This window comes from Eptatretus burgeri, chromosome 8 (assembly GCF_056783735.1).
Source record: "Eptatretus burgeri isolate ZD-2024b chromosome 8, Ebu_testis_v1, whole genome shotgun sequence".
In the NCBI taxonomy this organism is placed as follows: domain Eukaryota; kingdom Metazoa; phylum Chordata; class Myxini; order Myxiniformes; family Myxinidae; genus Eptatretus; species Eptatretus burgeri.
Genome location: NC_140968.1, coordinates 82,378,645 through 82,398,758, shown reverse-complemented (window position 1 = coordinate 82,398,758; position 20,114 = coordinate 82,378,645). Strand labels below are relative to the sequence as shown.

The following is a 20,114-nucleotide window of genomic DNA, read 5'->3' as shown; positions in this document are numbered from 1 at the left end:
AGTTCCTGTATATCTATCTGTCCTTTATTTACCTTACAACATAACTCCCCGAATATCAGGTTTGTCCTCTGTGGTTTTCCTTCTCTTCTTCCTTTATTTTGGGAGAAGTTGCTGTAATGCTTTGATCATTAATACCCTGATGTTAACATTGTGGCACAAATCACTGCTTTAACATATGTTGTGGTCTGGCGATGTACCTATCAGTTTTGTAATTTATTGTTTTGGTCTTGAGCATTATTCACACATCATCGCAGACAGGACAGAAGAGAGACTCACAGGGAGGGAGGTAAAGGTAGAGGAATGGAGAGGTAGTTGGAGGGACAGGTCGCTGGAGAGAGGGATGCCATTCAAGAGAGATATGGGGAGCGAGATACATTGCTACAACATGCTGAGATGATGCTTCAATGTAAAAACAGATCAACGTGAAAGGAATGTGGCCTATAAATAATATTGTTGAATTCATTTACATGGTTTTCTTGTCTTTAATTTAAATCTTCCTGACTTGGTGCATTTCAACCATAATGGTATCTGTAAATCGGTAACTGGTTTTATTCAACTGAACATAGACATTCAAACATGAGAAAAGGGAAATGACTGCAAAATAGTACATTGTAATGTCATTGAATTGCATACCAATTTACGTGCAGATAGAAACGACATTATGACAAATGAATTCACAAACAGACTTGATTACTGCAAACTCCAAAGCGTAAACCATCCCCATTACACATTCGACATATAAACAATTGAGAAAGAAACTAAGCACAAGAAAGGACTGTCACCTGCACATTCTGAGGAATAATAATAACATGACAAGAAATACAAACAATTTGCATTATAAAATATGACCATAGGGCAGAATAGACACAAAAGGAGGGTAAATACAGCAAAAAGCAAGGAGTGGGGGGGGGACTAGCACATCACGATGTCGAAACAGAGGTAAGGTATACACGAGAAAGGGGGGGAAACAGGGTAAATGTGATTAAGGAAGGGATAAGGAAAACTCAGCCTGGGAACCAGCGATATAAGGTTCAAAAAATTAGAGAGCTCAATAGTGTGAGTGACCTTAGACCAAAAGGCAGGGACAGGTGTTCTCGTGAAAAATTAATATGAAACATAAGAAGAGGACAGCAGCTATATTATATCTCAAATCAATTCAAATCAAAATCGGCAGTGTGATCATCAAAAAGCTGGAGATGTAATTATTCTCCTGTCTGTGGGCTGGAAGCCAATGTCTAAACTCAATGGATGTTAGCAATTGGCGTGCGAATCTCAGACAAATTTCAACCTGCGTCGTTTCAAGATTGGAATATCACAAAACTGAAGGGCCTGGTCATAATCACTGCACAATTGTCCTCGAATGATTTGGAGACCCCTTTTCTGCACTTACTCCAATTCGTTACTTTGGCGGATTGTGAGGCCAGCATTCCAAACGTGAACAGCATACTCTAAAAGTGATCTAACATATCTTCTGTTGTGTGTGTGTGTGTGTGTGTGTGTGTGTGTGTGTGTGTGTGTGTGTGTGTGTGTGTGTGTGTGTGTGTGTGTGTGTGTGTGTGTGTGTGTGTGTGTGTCAGTGTGAGTAGGGTAAGAATACTGATTCTGGCTCACTTTTCCCCATGTAAATGAATGGGGGATTTTCAGCGATGAATTTTTTCTTTTTTTTCCCTAAAAAATAAATCCCCTTTTTAGCCCAAGGTATATTTATTTGTCTCCCCTTTTAACCTAGGGGCTCTCTATTCAAATAACCTATGCCACAAGATAAAGATTTGTTCAAGTAGTAAAGTCGTAATGTGATTTGTTAAAGGTGATTCTAAAGAAATATCTGAAACGTCTAAGCTTCGGGACACTCTTTATCAAATAACCGATGCATATTGTTTAGCTCACTCATTGAACCTATCAACATTTGTTCATTCTCAAATTCCTTCAATAGTTTAATTTTCTTTGCACAATAATCCCCATCTAAAATATTTAAAAACAAAACATTTGAATCTTTATATTTTTTAAGATACCCCTTTTGTGCCATTATGAAATGATAAACTTCTCTTAATGATCTCATCTGACCACCTCCTGAGTTGCATATCATTTTGAGATTGTAGTAAATTATTTTTCCATTGTTCAATTGATAACCATCAAATTTTTCAGTCCATTCAAAGATATTTATTATTTTCTTTACATCCTCCAACTTATTGGTTTTTAAATCGATTCGCATATTTGTTTTATTTACCTTTGTTTTAGATATTTTTTCAATAAGACTTATTTGATATTTTTCACATTCATTATGTTTTCCATTTATATACCAAGACTGAGATTTTCTCCACTCTTTAGTTTGACTAATACTTGGTTCGACCATTTATATATTGTGAAAAACGCGGCGGTAGCCCTTAAAAACCCTAACCCATCTTCCTATTGTTAAAACTTGTGTCCATATGGAACACAATCTATTCTATTCACTCTATCATACAATACCCATATGGAACACAATCTATTTTATACACTCTATCATACAATATCCATATGGAACACAATCTATTCCATTATCTAAAATAAATCTCTTATCATCAAAGGCTCCTAATGCCTTTTTATTTACTTCTTCACTATATATCTTATGTTTATAACTTCTTATTGTATTCATTTTCCTATATTCTTCTTTCTTATTCATCAAACAATTATAATAATTTCTAAAAGTTATTGATTTCTTTATTACATATTTCTTTATTCCCTTTCACCTTTTATCAATCTGATCACCATACTTATAAGCATATGCCTTTGCTCTCAATCCAATAAACTCACTCATTACTTTTCCACCCAACTCATCCTTAAACTTACCGATAACCTTTTCATTCTTTTTTGAAAAGAACTCACTCTTCTTACGAAAATTACTTGTATCATATACTCCAATATTTTTTCTTCATATCTTTATAAACATCGTCAGTTTTTATATCTAGAATAAAACTATCAGTGTCCATATACAACAATGAAACATTTTCACCATACTTTTTCTTTAAGTCATTATACAAATAATCATACATCAATATCTTTGATAAATCAAGAACTGCTGTTCCAATATAAATTGGTTTATCCATGACAATACTTTCCTTTTACATATGAATAGCAGAAAAGTTCTCTGAAAAAACCTCTTCTCTCTCAAAACTTGGTTTATTTATCAATCTAGAAGCTTCTTTCCAAGATGTTGCAAATCTAATGTTTTGCCTGTTTCTAACATTCTCTATTGTCTTTCCAAAGACAGCATTATTCATCAATTTATAGAATTCCCCTTCAAATTTTACTTTTGTATTTGTTCTCATATCTGTATTGAATTTAATATACTTTTTCATCCAAGGACTTTGTTTCAATTTTAAAACTCTATGAATTTTAGCTACTCTCAACCCAGCAGATAAATATTGTCTCAAGTTCCTTTGATGCAAAACATATCCCTCTTTATCATAGAATGTTGTTATTAACTTTTCTGTTGATTTACCTTTAATATTAAAACTTTTATGATAATCACTTAACCATTCTTTCTTTGGGGTTTCTTTCTCACATGCAAAAGGAAGATCTTTATGCTTATTATGAAGATCACTCGGGTACCTCAAATCAACTTCAAAATAATAACCTTCTTCTTCCTCATTCAATTCCTCTTGAGAAGAAATAACAATATTCATCAAAGTCTTTTCATAATCCTTTTCTTCCACCCACTCTAATTTACCATAAGGCAGAGATTGAGACATTGCCCATCCATACAAATTATTAGCATCAAAGTACATCAAATAATTCCTATCTTTTTTGCTCTCATAATTTGGAAGATATTTATTATTTGCTTTAGCATATCTTTTTGAACATTCTTGTGATATTCCACCTCTCTTAGACTTCTCAATCATCAAAAGCATATCTACATCACTGACTAAATCTATATCTTGTTTTGTCATTTTCAACATTGCACTCCAAGCTAAACCAGGAGCTGTGAAATAGTGGGCAGGATCTAATCCATAACAATTTTTATTATGACAGAGTGATCTAAAAGCTTCAAACACATCAGCTACAATAAAACATCTGTTTTTAGATACAAATCATGATATTCTCCAAGGTTCTTTATCTTAAATATTTTCCAAATTTCTTGCACGTGTTTATATTCCTTATCACTTATCTCTTCTTCATAAAGGTTATTATACAAACTTTCTTTTAAAGGAAGTTGTGTTTCTTTAAATCTCATAAATGAATCCATATAACCATAAGCATAAATTCCCTTACTTGTAAGAATTTTCTCTTTACTTTGAATGTCATTCCTTGTTCCAATTTCCTCTCGAGTTAGAATTCCCTCTTTAATCAGAATTTCATCTATAATCAGAATTTCCTCTTTAGTTAGAATTTCATTCTTTGTTCGAATTTTCTGTATAATTAGAATTTCATCTTCAGTAAGAATTTCTTCATTAATTTCCTCATTAATTAGAATTTCCTCTTTACTTTGAATTCTCTCTTTAATCTGAATTTCCTCTTTAGTTAGAATTTCCTCTTTTGGAAAGAATGAATTAAGATTTGGAAAAGAGCCTGTGGAGAACAGAGCTTAGATTTGATGCGAGGTTGGCTAGTGGTGTTCCCATAAACTTGTAAGAATCAAGAAACCGAATACGAGTTATAGGTTTTGTGAATATCATTTTTGTAAATGAAATATACTTTTGACTTGTGTTTGTTATGGCGGAAATATTCCCTGGTGTTTTTGAAAGTTCATTTATAAATAGATGTGTATCATAGTTGGCGCTGTTGTGAAGAAAGACTGGAAGAAAAGAAGGTAATTTATAATTAAGATTACAACAGGAATGAGCGGGACCTCGATACTTACCAGTAAGATGACAATGATCCCTAACTTTAGACTCCTCAATTTCCTCCTCACAAATATGACAGATATTGTTCTTTCTAAATTCTAATTTTTCTTCTTTGGTTAATTTCATTGGTTCATTTGTTTCTTTCATTAATTTAGTTCGTCTTATACAATCCTTTTCTAATCATTTTACAAACTCTTGTGAAGCATTTTTTCCACTATAATGTTCAAGTTTATTATACTTTTCTCCAACAGATGATTTGATATAATAACAGAAACCACAAGGAATATGTTTTTGATATTTATTTGTATATGATTCTTTTGGATTAGGAGAAGCAGTATTTATCTTTTTAAGGATACACTCAAAATCAGCGTATATCACAAATGGGTGCATGATAGATTTATTATAATCTTCAAAAGAAATCTCTTCACCAGGTTCAGACATTGTAATTACAGCTGATTTATGATTACTACAATATTTTGAATGTTGTTCTAATCGTTCTTTTGTATGAAATGAATTAAGACATCGCTTACAAGGATATATTTTGTTTGCTGTTCTGAACACCTGTGAAGAGATTAATCTTGATAAATTATTGATGTATGTGTAATGTGAATTCTTTCCAACACTAAAATATAAAAGATCAATGTGTGTTTCTTCATTTTTATAGTTGTTTGAAATTTTTAATATTTGAACTTTGTTTGTATCTGTTAATCCATATACATTAATGGAAAGATTATTCTTTTTCTCAAATTTAGGAATATCTGTTAGTGGCATTGGGAATTTAAAATCTTTAATGTCGAAGGTATTCTCATATTTCATATATTGTTTTACTCTTTCTGAATTGCATTTTGGTGGATGAAAGTGAGCAAGAACAGACCAGAGAAAACATTTATTATCATTGTTCTTAATATTAACAACTGCCTTCTTTAGTTTTATTTCTTTTGGTAATTCAATATAAGAAGAAGCTTTAAGAGGGTTTGATTTTAGAATGTGTATATCGAAAAAGATGATTTTTTTTAATATTGAATCCACTTCCTACCACTGTATTATCAACATTGTCCTCTTGTCTTGATAGTTCTTCATAAACCCCACTATTCAAAAAATCTTGAAATGATGTTATAAAATGAAGATCTGTTCTCATATAAGGAGTTTGTTCTTCATCTTGTCTTTTCATATTCATTTTCACTCCCATATAAAACTTTAAAGTTTTCATTTCTTTTAATGTCTTTTTAATAAATATTTCAACATCAGGTTTCACGATTTCAATTGATTCAACTATTGATGATGGACCGGGTTCTCCAAATTGAAAAATCCTTATTTTTATATGCCCTTTAAATGCCCCATCAGTGTTTTAAATATAATAGTCTCCCTTTACTTTAAACTCATTTTTCTTGTGTTTTTGTGATTGAAGATGTCTATTATAACTACTCTTCAAAACATCCTTTGAGCAGATATCACAATGTTTTCTTTCCAACTCAAGAGGAGATATTTTATGAAATAGATTAAATGTGTGTTTGTTGGTTCGGAGGTGTTTTCTATAATGTTTATATTTGTGATTACAAAAATCGCAGTACGTTGTATTCACCATATTTATATAATAAAACTTTGCTTAAACTAAAATTTTCTTGATGAAAATTTCGTTTATTTTACAGGTGAATCTGTGCTTAAACTAAAATTTTCTTGATAAAAATTTCGTTTATTTTACAGGTGAATCTGTGCTTAAACTAAAGTTTTCGTGATGAAAATTTCATTTATTTTACAGGTGAATCTGTGCTTAAACTAAAATTTTCTTGATGAAAATTTCGTTTATTTTACAGGTGAATCTGTGCTTAAAACCATTTTATCCTCCAACTTTTTCACTTAATAAATACAATGTTTCAAGACACAAAAGACAAGTTTCAATCAATCTCTTCATTTGTTAAAGATACTGAGAAATATGTCAAGGATGTAAAATTGAACAAAGATAAATATAACAACTATTGGATAAAAACAATTATGGTGGATATGATGAGTTCTTCAATTTACTTCAGTGGAAGGGCTTTTAGTATACCTGGAAGAACATCAATTAAGGTATCTCAAACAAAATTTTCTCCTCTCCTTCTGGCAATATATTCAAAACTAGAAAAAGCAATGAAACAAGAAAAGTTATCAAAAAATAAAAACCTTATAGATTAAACTTTAGAAAGAAAAGATAAGACCATCTGTAATATGCAAGGAGAAATTTGTATTTTTTTTCAACAACCCTAAACATATAAATCCTGATGAAATAAAGGATGTTAATATATCAGGTGAAATGACATTTCGTTCAATTGTAGATAAGGATCATTTTAAAATTACCTTTAATATAAAAAATGTAGCAGTTGAATCTGTTAATGAAAAAATGGATATAGATATCGATGGTAATGTTTTTTCTACGAATTAAATATGAGTCAATATTCACCTGAAGATTTTGAAGATTATGAGAGTGATTATGATACCGAGAGTTTGCATTCAAACGTTAGTTATGACACCGAGAGTTTGTGTTCAAACGATAGTTATGAAAGTATAGATGATTCTGAAAGTATCGAAGATGATATCGAAGATGAATTTCAGTTTAAGTAAAGTTTTACTTTATAAATATGAATAGTTTACTCGATTTTGAGCCTCTTGAATTCCATGATTCTCCATATGACAAATTTGAGAATTGTCCTGCGTGTGAAAGATGGGGATTAAACACAGAGTCAAAAGCCTATAAACAATGTATATTCTGTGATTATCTTCTAATTAATGATAATCAAAAATATAAAAAGGAAAATAATTCTTTTAGATTTACACCAAAAATGAATTACTTTACAAGATTGATTAGAGAAATGAATGTAAAGTACGAGGGTGATAACACACCTTTCCTTACAAGGGAAGAAACTGAACGTATTAGAGAAATGTTCAAAGGATTGTTGTTATATATTATTCATGGATGTGATTTTCAGGGAAATATCAACACAAGATATTGCATAAATAAAATAATGGATTATCTTGAAATTAAACCTGAACTTAGGATAAAATATAGTTTCGAAAAAAGCCAATAATAAATTAAATAACCTGTTTTCCAAAGATAAAAATGAATGATTTTTTTACCCATTTGGGAAAATAAGATAAAATTTGACAACCATAAAAATCTCCCAAATTCATTAAGATGCCTCATAGTTGGTTCAAGTGGATGTGGAAAAAACATGCTTACTTTTAAAGATGCTCCTCACTCCCAACTTTTTGGATTATGATAATTTAATAATTTTCACAAAGGCGAGTTTTCAACCAGAGTATCAACTACTCTCACAAGGTTTTAATGCTGGTCTTCAAAAAGAAGATATAATCGGTTTATTTAAACTTCAAAAAAACCTAAATGATAATAACATTGAAGATATAATACAACTATTTTGTGATGCACAGAGATGTAAAAAGAAATCAAAACCGATAACTTGTATTCTTAGTGATAATACGGATGATATACCGTCTCCCCAAGATTTGGATAAATCCAAAAAGAACCTCGTTATCTTTGATGATTGTGTTAATGAGAGAAACCAAACGGTAATGGACAGCTACTACACAAGAGGGAGACATTCTTCTTGTAATTGTATTTATCTCAGTCAATCGTACTTTCAACTTCCTCGTCGTTCCATCAGAAACAATGCTAATACTTTTATTTTATTCAAGTTAAATTCAATAGATATAAACAATTTTTGGAGAGACAATTGTTCTACATTATGTAGTAAAAAGGAATTTGGGGATTACATGAAACACACGACTGAAAAATACAAATATATTGTTGTGAAACAAGATGAGATATTAAATGATATTTTTCAATAAATAAATGGATGCAAAAGAAAGAGCAAGAAGATTTAAGGAAGATCAAGAGTTGGTTTCAAAAGTTGTAAAACAACAGGAAGACATAAAGAAGAAACGCAGACAGAAACTAACGGGCGAAGAAGCATTTGAAAGAAAACAAGAGAAATTTTTTAAACCACTTTTAAAAACTTCCCAAGAAAAAATGAAAGATGTTTCCACAGTTCCCACAGTAGAATATACTCCTAAAAAACTTCAAATGTTAAAAGATTTTGATCAAATGACGGAGGAAGAATTAGAGCATTTAGGAGAATTAAAGGTATATGATGATGAAGGTTTATTTCAACAAATGGAAGAGATTAATCGACCCCCTGATTATATTGTGAATGCTCTTCAAAACAATGAATATTCAGTGGATTCAAAAACCAAAGCAGGACTCATTCCAACAGAACAACCAGCAATATTTCATCTTGTTCAAGAAAAGGTATTGATATTTAATGAGGAATTAAGGTTCTTGGGTTCTGCTCAACCTCGTGTGAAACTAACTCCGAGATTAATGTTTCTTCTCACAAAAGAGGGAAGACAAGGTTCAACTGTGAGGGATGAATCAAAGTATATTGATAACCATTGGATATGAAAAAAATGATGATAGAGTATATATTGATCGGCTGAACACTCGAAATGGTATTTCTAGTAAATGGAGGAAAAATGAGAAGGAGAAACACATTATTCAGGCTTTAAGTATCCTTGGTTCAGGTATTAGTTTTCTTCCAAATAACCCATCGCAATTAGTTAATAGACTGTTATTGTTGTTAGGTAGGACGAAGGCTGAAAATAACAATTGTTTGAATGAAGCATCAGCCATTTTAGACCAGTTGATGAACATGAAAATAATTAATAAATCTCAATATAAAGACATTTTATCTCATATTAAATAAGATGAGAAGCACAATCCTGAGTTTTAATTTCACAACAGGCGACCACACATCTTCATTCCCATACCCACTACAACTTGACCCAACAAAAGAATATGAGGAATCTTTATTGTCCATGGAAACTTATGATACTGTTGCGGATTCGCGCCCGCCGGCGTGCGAACGGCCACGTAACTCGAATCGCGGCACGTCGCCCACCGGACGGACAATCCCGTCGTGACCCTCTCGGACTAACGCCGGGAACTAGTCACGGGTGGACCTTTCGGCCTCACCACGATCGTGCCAATCGGCCCCCCGCGTGGGATAGGGTTGCTGGCCAAATTCGACCTACCTAAGTACCCACACGGAAGGTAGACCGGGCGATCGCACCTCGCCGCAGGTCGACTTCGGACACGGGCCACTTTAAGCGACCCGTTCCGTACTATCGGGATAACCGAGCGGTGTTATCGTCGGCCTCGACGGTTCGATTAATTATCGGGCGTTTTAGCACACGACCAACCCTTTACGTGAAGTAAGATGGATATTCAATAGAGGAAAAGACGAAGCGGAGCGGGAAAACAGTTCAACATAAAGCACATTTATTTCACGATGAACGGAAAGCACACATATACAATTACACCAAAATCAAATGTAAAAGAAGAAGAAACAATATTACACAAAAAGCAAATATAAAAGAGAAACACAATGCAGATCTATTACCGACTACGCGAGCACACGGCAACACTTATGCAGTTTTACTTCACAGACGGCGCCGACAACACATATACCCAAAGCAAAAGAAAAGGACCACCCTCAAGGATGAGGCGGGCCTGGGGCCGAGACCGCGTCGGGCCTACCCGTCTGGTGATGAGCCGCGAAATGGCGCTGGCGCCCCGACTCCGCGGGCCTCGCGGACAGTGTCTGGTAGGGGGTGGGAACGGGGCCCCCTTCTCGCACTATCTCAGCGCGGGGGGGGGGAACAGGAGGGGGTTGTTAATGCTCGGGGGAAGGAGGATTTCTCCCTGTCTCGGGTCCCGCGACGAGCGTCTCCACCACGACCTCGGTCGCGCCGCCGGCCTCTCCCTCCGCAGCTCCCCGACTCCGACATGAGCACCCCCTCGACCGCCTTCGCCGCCGCCACCTCTCCACAGCTCCGTCCTCTCCACTCTGACTACTACCACTTCTTCCCAGCTCCACCGACAACTCTTAACTTCTCCCCTCCGAAACTGCTCTGTTTGGCGAGCGCGGCCCCTTTTATGCCCCGTGGCTTCGCCCCTTCACCTTCGACCCTTTACCTCCGACCCTTCACCTCTAACTGGCTCCCCATTGGACCGAGGAAAAGTGGGCGTGAATGCTTTTTGATCCATGAATTTGCATATAGCGATGTTACTCCAACGCACCTGGAGGCGGGGCCAAATCGCCCCACGCTCGCCGATAGGACGGAACAGAAGTGGGCGTGAGTCGTTTTTGATCCGTTTTCTTCGGAAAGGCTGGCGCTTTTGCACCCCTGCTCGGTGCGCGCCCTGCACGAGTCCAGTATCGGTGCCCACAAGCGGCGTGGGAATGACGGTGATGCGATGGTTGCGAGGGCGAGTTGTGACGATAAAGGTCATGGCTGTTGGCGTTGTTGTTGTTGTGAAGCGGCGTTGCGGCTGGTGGTTGTTGTGTGATGGCTGTTGAGACTTGGTTGGTGGTGGTAGTAATGGCGGCTGGTCCAAAATAAAGACAGTAAAAGAAAAACGGCTATCTAGAGGGGTCGCAGCCCGAATGAATGACATTTATTCCCTCGAAACAACGGGTTTGGGCCTAACTACACATATACTTACAGAGATATCTCACCTAAGGGACCTGAATGGTGGTTTGCGAATTTCGGCAATTTCGGCAAAAAAACTACCCACTCCCCTTTTTACAGACTCGTCCAGAGTCGTCAAATTTTCGTGTGCCATCATGTGTAGTTTTCCCCTAGTACATTTTACCGACGGATCCCTGAGTGCGACATTCATGGTATTCATGTCCCCAAAATAAATAACCTGAGGGCTGAGTGACTACCTAAACAAACTCACTCACACGGACGACTTCAATAAAATTGCCGGCGGTAGGAGAGACATGCCGGGGGCGCACTCATATTTACAGTACATCTTACCTTAACTTACAAATTTTACACTAAACCATGGCCCAGGATCAATGAACTCTGCAAAAAGAAAGCAGTTAGCAGGGAGCCAGGCTGCTCGCATGCAGTCTCTGGCTCAAAACAATGCAGGTGACAGGGAACGTGGCCGGCTGCTCACACGCAGTCCAAGGCCTTCCGTTTTGAACTGAACGCAGTGAAAAACAACGGTGCATGGGCCGCACAAACGCAGTCTCCGTGCCAGCTCAAGTGGCACACGCAATGAACACAACGAATGGATGAATGAATGGATGCACGCAAACACGGTGCACGGGCCGCCACTGCAGGCCCGTGTTGTAGCTGCCAACAGGGCAGTTCTCGCAGCTTGCAAACTGTTGCTTTCTGATCCTGGCGCACATGGAAATGAACAGGGGGGGGCAAAGCAAAAATTGAACGGGGCTGGTGAACAGGGGCAGTGGGCATGGCATGGCAAAGGTGATCAGGCAAACACAGCCCGCAGAAGAAGGCCGCTGCAGGCAAACACAGCCGGCAGATGAACTGGCCTGGTGTAGGCCTTGAAGAAAAACAGCCAGCCGGCAGATGAAGTGGGCCGGCACAGGCCCTGCAGCAACACAGCCAGCAGATGAAGTGGCCGGCACAGGCCTTGAAGCAAAACACGGCCAGCCGATGGCACAGGCCTTGCAGAAAACAGCTGCAGACGATCCGGCCGGTACAGGCCTTGCAGCACAGCAGCTGCAGCCGATCCAGCCGGCACAGGCCTTGCAGCAAAACAACAGCTGCCGATGAAGCTGGCCAGCCATCGCCGTTCAGTGGAGGTTGGTGGAGGGAGTGCGGTGGTGCTGGCCACTCAGAAGGCGGGCTCGGACCAACCTTCCTGTCTCCCTCCCACCTATAGCCTTTGCCTGTCACTGTACATACCCACTCCCTTAATTTGTCAAACCCCAATTTAGCCCCAACTTATTTTTTTTTTTTTTTTACTTCCCCACTATAAATCGTCCCCTAACCCCCTGTACTGTCCTTGTTCGGCTAACCTATCCTGTCACCTAGCCTACTCCCAACCCCTACGTTCCCTTCCCGGAGGGGAACAAGGGAGAGCTGGCGTCCTGTGTCGAGGCCCAACGAAGCCTCAGAATGGCCTCCCCAGACTTCAGCGATCTATAACACAAAGTTGGTCCAGCGGCCCACAACGAGAGCGAGGGAATGGATGGTGCGGAGGGGTACACTTCCTATCTACCCTAACCATTTAACTGTTAAACTACCCCGGGGCTTTCAACAAGCGCCTCGCGCTTAAGCTATTGGTTCTAACAACCCAGATTCCCGTCGCCTGTGTTGGTGTCCTCACAATTTCGGGCCTCGCCCCCCAATTTTCTCTCCGTGCCCTCACACGGTCTCATGGCTGGGACACGTGGCTCCCTTTGGCAGGCACGACCCTCTGCCGATTCTCCGACGATGGCACCCCCGGGCACTACACTGCCTCCGAGCCTACCAGCTCCCTAACACCGGGGAGTGCCCCCCATGGCACCTCCCCTGAAACGCACACGTGGCAGGCTGGCTTCCCAGGCCCCTTTCCGAGGGTCACCCGTGCCCACAACACTGCCCACGCGGCTAATGGCGCCCCGGGCCCCCGCACCCAGCAGGCGCACCCGTGCCCACTACGCTATCCCGGCCCCCCATGGGCCCTTGGCCTACCACGGCCGACTAGCCTGGTGCCCGGGGTACCCACTCAGTGATACTCACCTTTCGCCACCATGCTCCCAGCCTGTCAACAGGGCTCCTACACCCCTCCAAACGGGTTTCGAGCCTACACACCCACCAACAACAAAACGACCTCCATTTTGTAAATTTGACTAACCCCCTAACTCACTCTACACTGACCCCGGGGTCCCTTGGGCGGGAGTCACTCCTCCCCCCAATCACTCATCGCACCATGCATTCCCCATTCGCTCCACACACACAGACCCGCTGGCCTCACCCACTCAACAAGTGCTCACCTCACAACTTTTCAACACACACACCGCTGAACTCTTCCATCCTTCTGACTACATCCCCTAACTAACTCGTGCTCCCACGTCGTCCCTTACACTAAAGCACGTTCCTTTTAACACTACATAGCTAAACTACGTCCCCTCTACACATACACAAGTCTGTCACTGTTCCAAATAATCCCATTTTCCCATCCTAAATCTGGCTACAATCCCTCTAACTCATCCATTCCACGGACTCCATGAGGACTTATCCCTGCCCCATGAAGTCGGTCTAGCGAAGCTAACCCTTCCCCCTCACTAGTTTCCATCCTTTGCCCTGGTCAAGGGGGTCTTCCACCCCTTGCCCAGGAATCCTGTGCACCCGAAAGTGAGGCTTGCTTTTTTTTTTTTTTCTTTACATGCGCAGCACCAGCGCGGCAACTCACAGCTCGCGCACTTTGCACCTGCCCGTGACGTCATGCAGCTGCACGTGTACCTCGTCCCTCCTTGGACGGTACCATCCGGCAGGGATACCCCTCCTGCCGGATTCCAACCCCACGTGCAGCCATGACGTCACCGTGCGCATAAAAAAAAAACACAAGCCCCACGTCTCGAGGGGTTCCCCACGCGAACACATGTCCTTTGCCCGTTGGAGCTTAACACACACGATCGCGTGGAGAACCCATCCGGTCAAAATCCATTATCCTGCCTAAACTTTGTCCGTCCGCGGGATCGGCAAATCCACCGCTGGCGTTTCCGGACCGGGACTTCACTCTCGCAAGCGAGCACGTGGGGGCCTCGTGCGTTGCACAGCACGGACCTCGTGCTCACTGCTGGGTGAACCCGGCACGGTCCCCGAAACAACTACAGCCGCTACTCGGCTTTCTTTCCTCACATGTCGCCGTCGTCGCCATTCGACCCACGCACACCTGCGTGTTACGACGCTCACACTCCACACCATTCAACTCACACCGGGAGACGCGGCTGCATGTTCATACATGCCGACCGACATCTCCCTTACATACCGCTCTCTCACACACACGGTCTCCCTTGCACTCGGCCGTTCACTCACGCATGCCATCTCCCTCGCACACGTGGCTCCACTCACTCGCGGCCTTCCACTCACTCGTGCCATTTCCCTCACACAAACCATACCACTCACACACGCGGGGGCACTCGCCCGCGGTGCCTCACTCATACTGGCCGTTTCACTCAGACACAAGGCCACTTCCACTTGCGGTGCCCCTTTTACACACGGCGTGCTGGGAAGCACGTACTCCGGCACAATCGCCACCACACCACTCACACACGGGGACGCACTCACACCTTGCACCACACACACAGGGACAACCACACTGGGGATTTGTGTCCCCACAAGGGTCTCCGGGGCCTCTATACCCCCCAAGCTTTCCGTGCACCTGTCCACAGCACTCCTCCCCTCGACCTCGCAAAGCACGACCGAACTCACCTGGTTGTGACTCGCCTCAAGGGGGCATACTCCCTCCCCTCGTTCCTGGAGGAGGCTATCCCGCTGCTCGCACCGGGTCCCTGCACGGTCCGCCAGCTCACCCTCACTATCCTCCACTACCTCCGTGTGTGTGTGTGCGTCACTTACCTCGTCTTCATCGTGTAGTTTTCCCTCCATCGTTCCCATCTCCCGTGTCTCTGCCAACTCAGTCACCTCTTCACCCTTTATCTCCCTTGTCTCAACTATTATTTCCGTCTCTTCCCTTATCTCCCTCGTGCACGTCTACATCACCCCAATTAGTTTGTCCCTCTCGGTTACCGTCACGACCCTCGCCCAACACGTCCCCCAAATTATTTTTTCATCCGCCTCCACCGCGGGCCCGACAGCCGTTGCACCCCCTCCCAGCTCGTTCGCTCCCACACGTGGAGTCGCCATTTTAAGCTCCCTGCTAACGGCCTTCATGCCCGCCTGCAGGCATCGGCCCATGTTCTGCCTCTCACCCCGCAGCTCTTTCATTTCTTCCTTCATATTTGTTTCCATTCCGTTCATTTGCTTGTTCATGCCTTTCATTTCGTTTTTCATTTCATTTGTGTTTGTATCCATCTTTTCGTTCATGCTTTTTATTTCATCCATTTTTTGTGTATTCGCATCCATCTTTTGTGTATTCGCATCCATTTTTTGTGTATTCGCATCCATCCTTGCTGTCATTGCCGCCAGCATGGCGAATAGCTGGGCCATGTCGGGTGCGCTTGGGTGAGCCGTTTCGGCAGGGATCGGGGGGTTTTGGTGGAGAGGGGGAGGGGAGGTGTCATACACCGTGGCCGCCGCCGCACCTATTTCGGGCTCTGGGTTCAGTTGGGCGTGTTCGTTTTCCTGTACAACCAACATTTCCTGCACGGGGATTTCGTCCTGAGCCATGGATTCTACACATTCTACATCCATTTCTAATACCCCCGGCTCCCGCTCGCCTTGAGACACCATCTTGCTTCTCGCAAAGGGTTAATTTCGCTCGCTCGTAATTTGGAGGGAATCGGGGGTCGCTCCTCTCACCCCTGGACTGATTCCCGTGAATTTAGCTGGAGACAGGAGAGCCCGTTTTCCCGTTCTCCGATACCAGTGCCGCGAGGAGGGCGATGAGTTTGTATCGCACGACCTGACACCAGTGTTGCGGATTCGCGCCCGCCGGCGTGCGAACGGCCACGTAACTCGAATCGCGGCATGTCGCCCACCGGATGGACAATCCCGTCGTGACCCTCTCGGACTAACGCCGGGAACTAGTCACGGGTGGACCTTTCGGCCTCACCACGATCGAGCCAATCGGCCCCCCGCGTGGGATAGGGTTGCTCGCCAAATTCGACCTACCTAAGTACCCACACGGAGGGTAGACCGGGCGATCGCACCTCGCCGCAGGTCGACTTCGGACACGGGCCACTTTAAGCGACCCGTTCCGTACTATTGGGATAACCGAGTGGTGTTATCGTCGGCCTCGACGGTTCGATTAATTATCGGGCGTTTTAGCCCACGACCAACCCTTTACGTGAAGTAAGATGGAGATTCAATCGAGGAAAAGACGAAGCGGAGCGGGAAAACAGTTCAACATAAAGCACATTTATTTCACGATGAACAGAAAGCACACATATACAATTACACCAAAAGCAAATGTAAAAGAAGAAGAAACACAATATTACACAAAAAGCAAATATAAAAGAGAAACACAATGCAGATCTATTACCGACTACGCGAGCACACGGCAACACTTATGCAGTTTTACTTCACAGGCGGCGCCGACAACACATATACCCAAAGCAAAAGAAAAGGACCACCCTCAAGGATGAGGCGGGCCTGGGGCCGAGACCGCGTCGGGCCTACCCGTCTGGTGATGAGCCGCGAAATGGCACTGGCGCCCCGACTCCGCGGGCCTCGCGGACAGTGTCTGGTAGGGGGTGGGAACGGGCCCCCTTCTCGCACTATCTCAGCGCGGGGGGGGAAACAGGAGGGGGTTGTTAATGCTCGGGGGAAGGAGGATATCTCCCTGTCTCGGGTCCCGCGACGAGCGTCTCCACCACGACCTCGGTCGCGCCGCCGGCCTCTCCCTCCGCAGCTCCCCGACTCCGACACGAGCACCCCCTCGACCGCCTTCGCCGCCGCCACCTCTCCACAGCTCCGTCCTCTTCACTCTGACTACTACCACTTCTTCCCAGCTCCACCGACAACTCTTAACTTCTCCCCTCCGAAACTGCTCTGTTTGGCGAGCGCGGCCCCTTTTATGCCCCGTGGCTTCGCCCCTTCACCTTCGACCCTTTACCTCCGACCCTTCACCTCTAACTGGCTCCCCATTGGACTGAGGAAAAGTGGGTGTGAATGCTTTTTGATCCATGAATTTGCATATAGCGATGTTATTCCAACGCACCTGGAGGCGGGGCCAAATCGCCCCACGCTCGCCGATAGGACGGAACAGAAGTGGGCGTGAGTCGTTTTTGATCCGTTTTCTTCGGAAAGGCTGGCGCTTTTGCACCCCTGCTCGGTGCGCGCCCTGCACGAGTCCAGTATCGGTGCCCACAAGCGGCGTGGGAATGACGGTGATGCGATGGTTGCGAGGGCGAGTTGTGACGGTAAAGGTCGTGGCTGTTGTCGTTGTTGTTGTTGTGAAGCGGCGTTGCGGTTGGTGGTTGTTGTGTGATGGCTGTTGAGACGTGGTTGGTGGTGGTAGTAATGGCGGCTGGTCCAAAATAAAGATAGTAAAAGAAAAACGGCTATCTAGAGGGGTCGCAGCCCGAATGAATGACATTTATTCCCTCGAAACAACGGGTTTGGGCCTAACTACACATATACTTACAGAGATATCTCACCTAAGGGACCTGAATGGTGGTTTGCGAATTTCGTCAACCACAACAATACCATACCCAAGGAGTTGCTGTAGCTGTGTCCAATAAGCTGACCCCAATGATAATTGAGGTAACACCGGTCAACGAGCGTATGATGAGATTAAGGATTCGTCACTCCTTAGGTGTCATTTCCCTGGTCTCTGTTTATGCTCCGACTGAGGCGAGTGATCTCACCATGAAGGATGCATTCTACGCCACACTCGAGTCTGTGGTTGATCAGTGCCCCAGACGAGATACACTTCTAGTCTTGGGGGATTTCAATGCATCGACTGGAACTGATAGGGATGGTTATGAGGTGTGTGTTGGTCCCCATGGGTCAGGAACTATGAACCAGAATAGCACTAAGTTCCTTGACTTTGCAAGAAGTCATGGACTTAGGGTGGCTGGTTCATGGTTTCAGCGCCCGCAAGCTCATCGCTGGACTTGGTATTCCAATGCTGGCGGTGTGGCAAAGGAGATTGACCATGTCCTCATCGACGGTCGTTGGAGGATGATCCAGAACTGCAGGGTCTACCGGAGTGCTCAGTTCCTCAATACTGACCACAGGCTTGTTGTAGCAACTCTAAAGCTGCACCTTAAATCCTGGAGAATGGTACCATCCCAGCCTAGGCTGGATGTTGCCAAGCTCAGGGATGAGAGAGTAGCTGAGGAGTTTGCGAACAGGCTGAGTGGACACTTGGGGGGTCTGGGTGCTTTGGGGGGTCCTGAAGAGTTGTGGCGCACCTTCAAGACCACCATCCTTGATGTTGCTGGTGGATGCCTTGGAGTTCACCGCAGGGCAAAGAAGAATTTTGTCTCTCAAGGGACACTGGATACCATTGACCAGAGTCGCAGGGCCAGGCTGAATGGCAGAGCTGAGCTGTTCAGGGAGCTGAGGCGTAAAACTGTACGTGCACTGAGGGTGGACAAGGAGGCCTATGTGCGAGGAATCTGTGAGGGGGTAGAGCATCACCTGTGGACAGGTGATTCTCGTCCCGCTTACAGGGGAATTCGCGCATTACGTTCATCCAAGCCCATCCCTCGGAGCACTGCAGTTCGAGCAGAGAGTGGTAGGCTCTTGACAGAGGAGTCTGAAGTGAAGGCCCGCTGGGCCGGTTACTTTGAGCGGTTGTACCAGGCTGATCCCCCAGCTGTCGAGTTGGACGTCAAGGGTGTTACAATCCCTGTTGCTGACCCTCAAATCAACTGTGGTCCACCATCGCTTGTGGAAACACGGGCTGCGGTGAACCAGTTGAAATGGGGCAAAGCTCCAGGGATCTGTGGCATCCATGCTGAACTTCTCAAGGCTGGTGGAAATGCTGCACTCGTGTCGTTGCATGCAGTTTTGTGCTCTGCCTGGAACACAGGCATCATCCCAACTGACTGGAAGAGGGGCCTTGTTGTCCCTCTCTGGAAAGGGAAGGGTGATCGCCAAGACTGCAACAACTACCGAGGGGTGACACTGCTCTCAGTGCCGGGCAAGGTCTTTGCTCGGATAATTCTTGATTGGGTTCGCCACCATCTGCTTGAGCACCAGCGTCCAGAGCAGTCAGGCTTTACACCAAAGAGGTCAACGATTGACCGTTTCCTTGCACTTCGTGTCCTCACCGAATGCAGACGAGAGTTTCGGCAGGGGCTGCTAGCAGCCTATGTTGATCTCTGTAAAGCATTCGATTCAGTGAATCGGGATGTCCTCTGGAGGATTCTTGGTCTTCGTGGGGTGCCACCGAAACTGATCGATCTGATGTCTGAACTCTACTCTGGTACTGAGAGTGCTGTGAAGTGTGGTGGTACCATCTCTGACTTATTTCCAGTTGTTACTGGAGTTCGTCAGGGATGTGTACTTGCCCCCACACTTTTCAGCACTTGTATGGACTGGATTTTTGGGAGGATGTCGGAGAGATCAAGTTGCGGTGCATCGTTTGGCAATGTCAAGATCTCAGACCTTGATTTTGCAGATGATGCAGTCATCTTTGCGGAGACTTTAGACATCCTCTTGGGGGGCCTCGAGGTGCTGAATGAGGAGTCGGAGCCGTTGGGATTACGGATTTCTTGGGTCAAAACTAAGAACCAGGCTTTCGGTGACATCTTGGATACTGCTATTCAGTCTGTACCTGTTTGTGGTGAGGATGTTGAG

The 20,114-nt window shown here is 43.6% G+C and overlaps 1 protein-coding gene across 3 annotated transcripts in view; it reads left to right on the top strand.

Moving 5' to 3' along the window:
* LOC147022160 (solute carrier family 15 member 2-like) overlaps nt 1-20,114 on the top strand; it is a 315,727-nt gene that overhangs the window by 170,961 nt on the left and 124,652 nt on the right. The window lies entirely within an intron of this gene.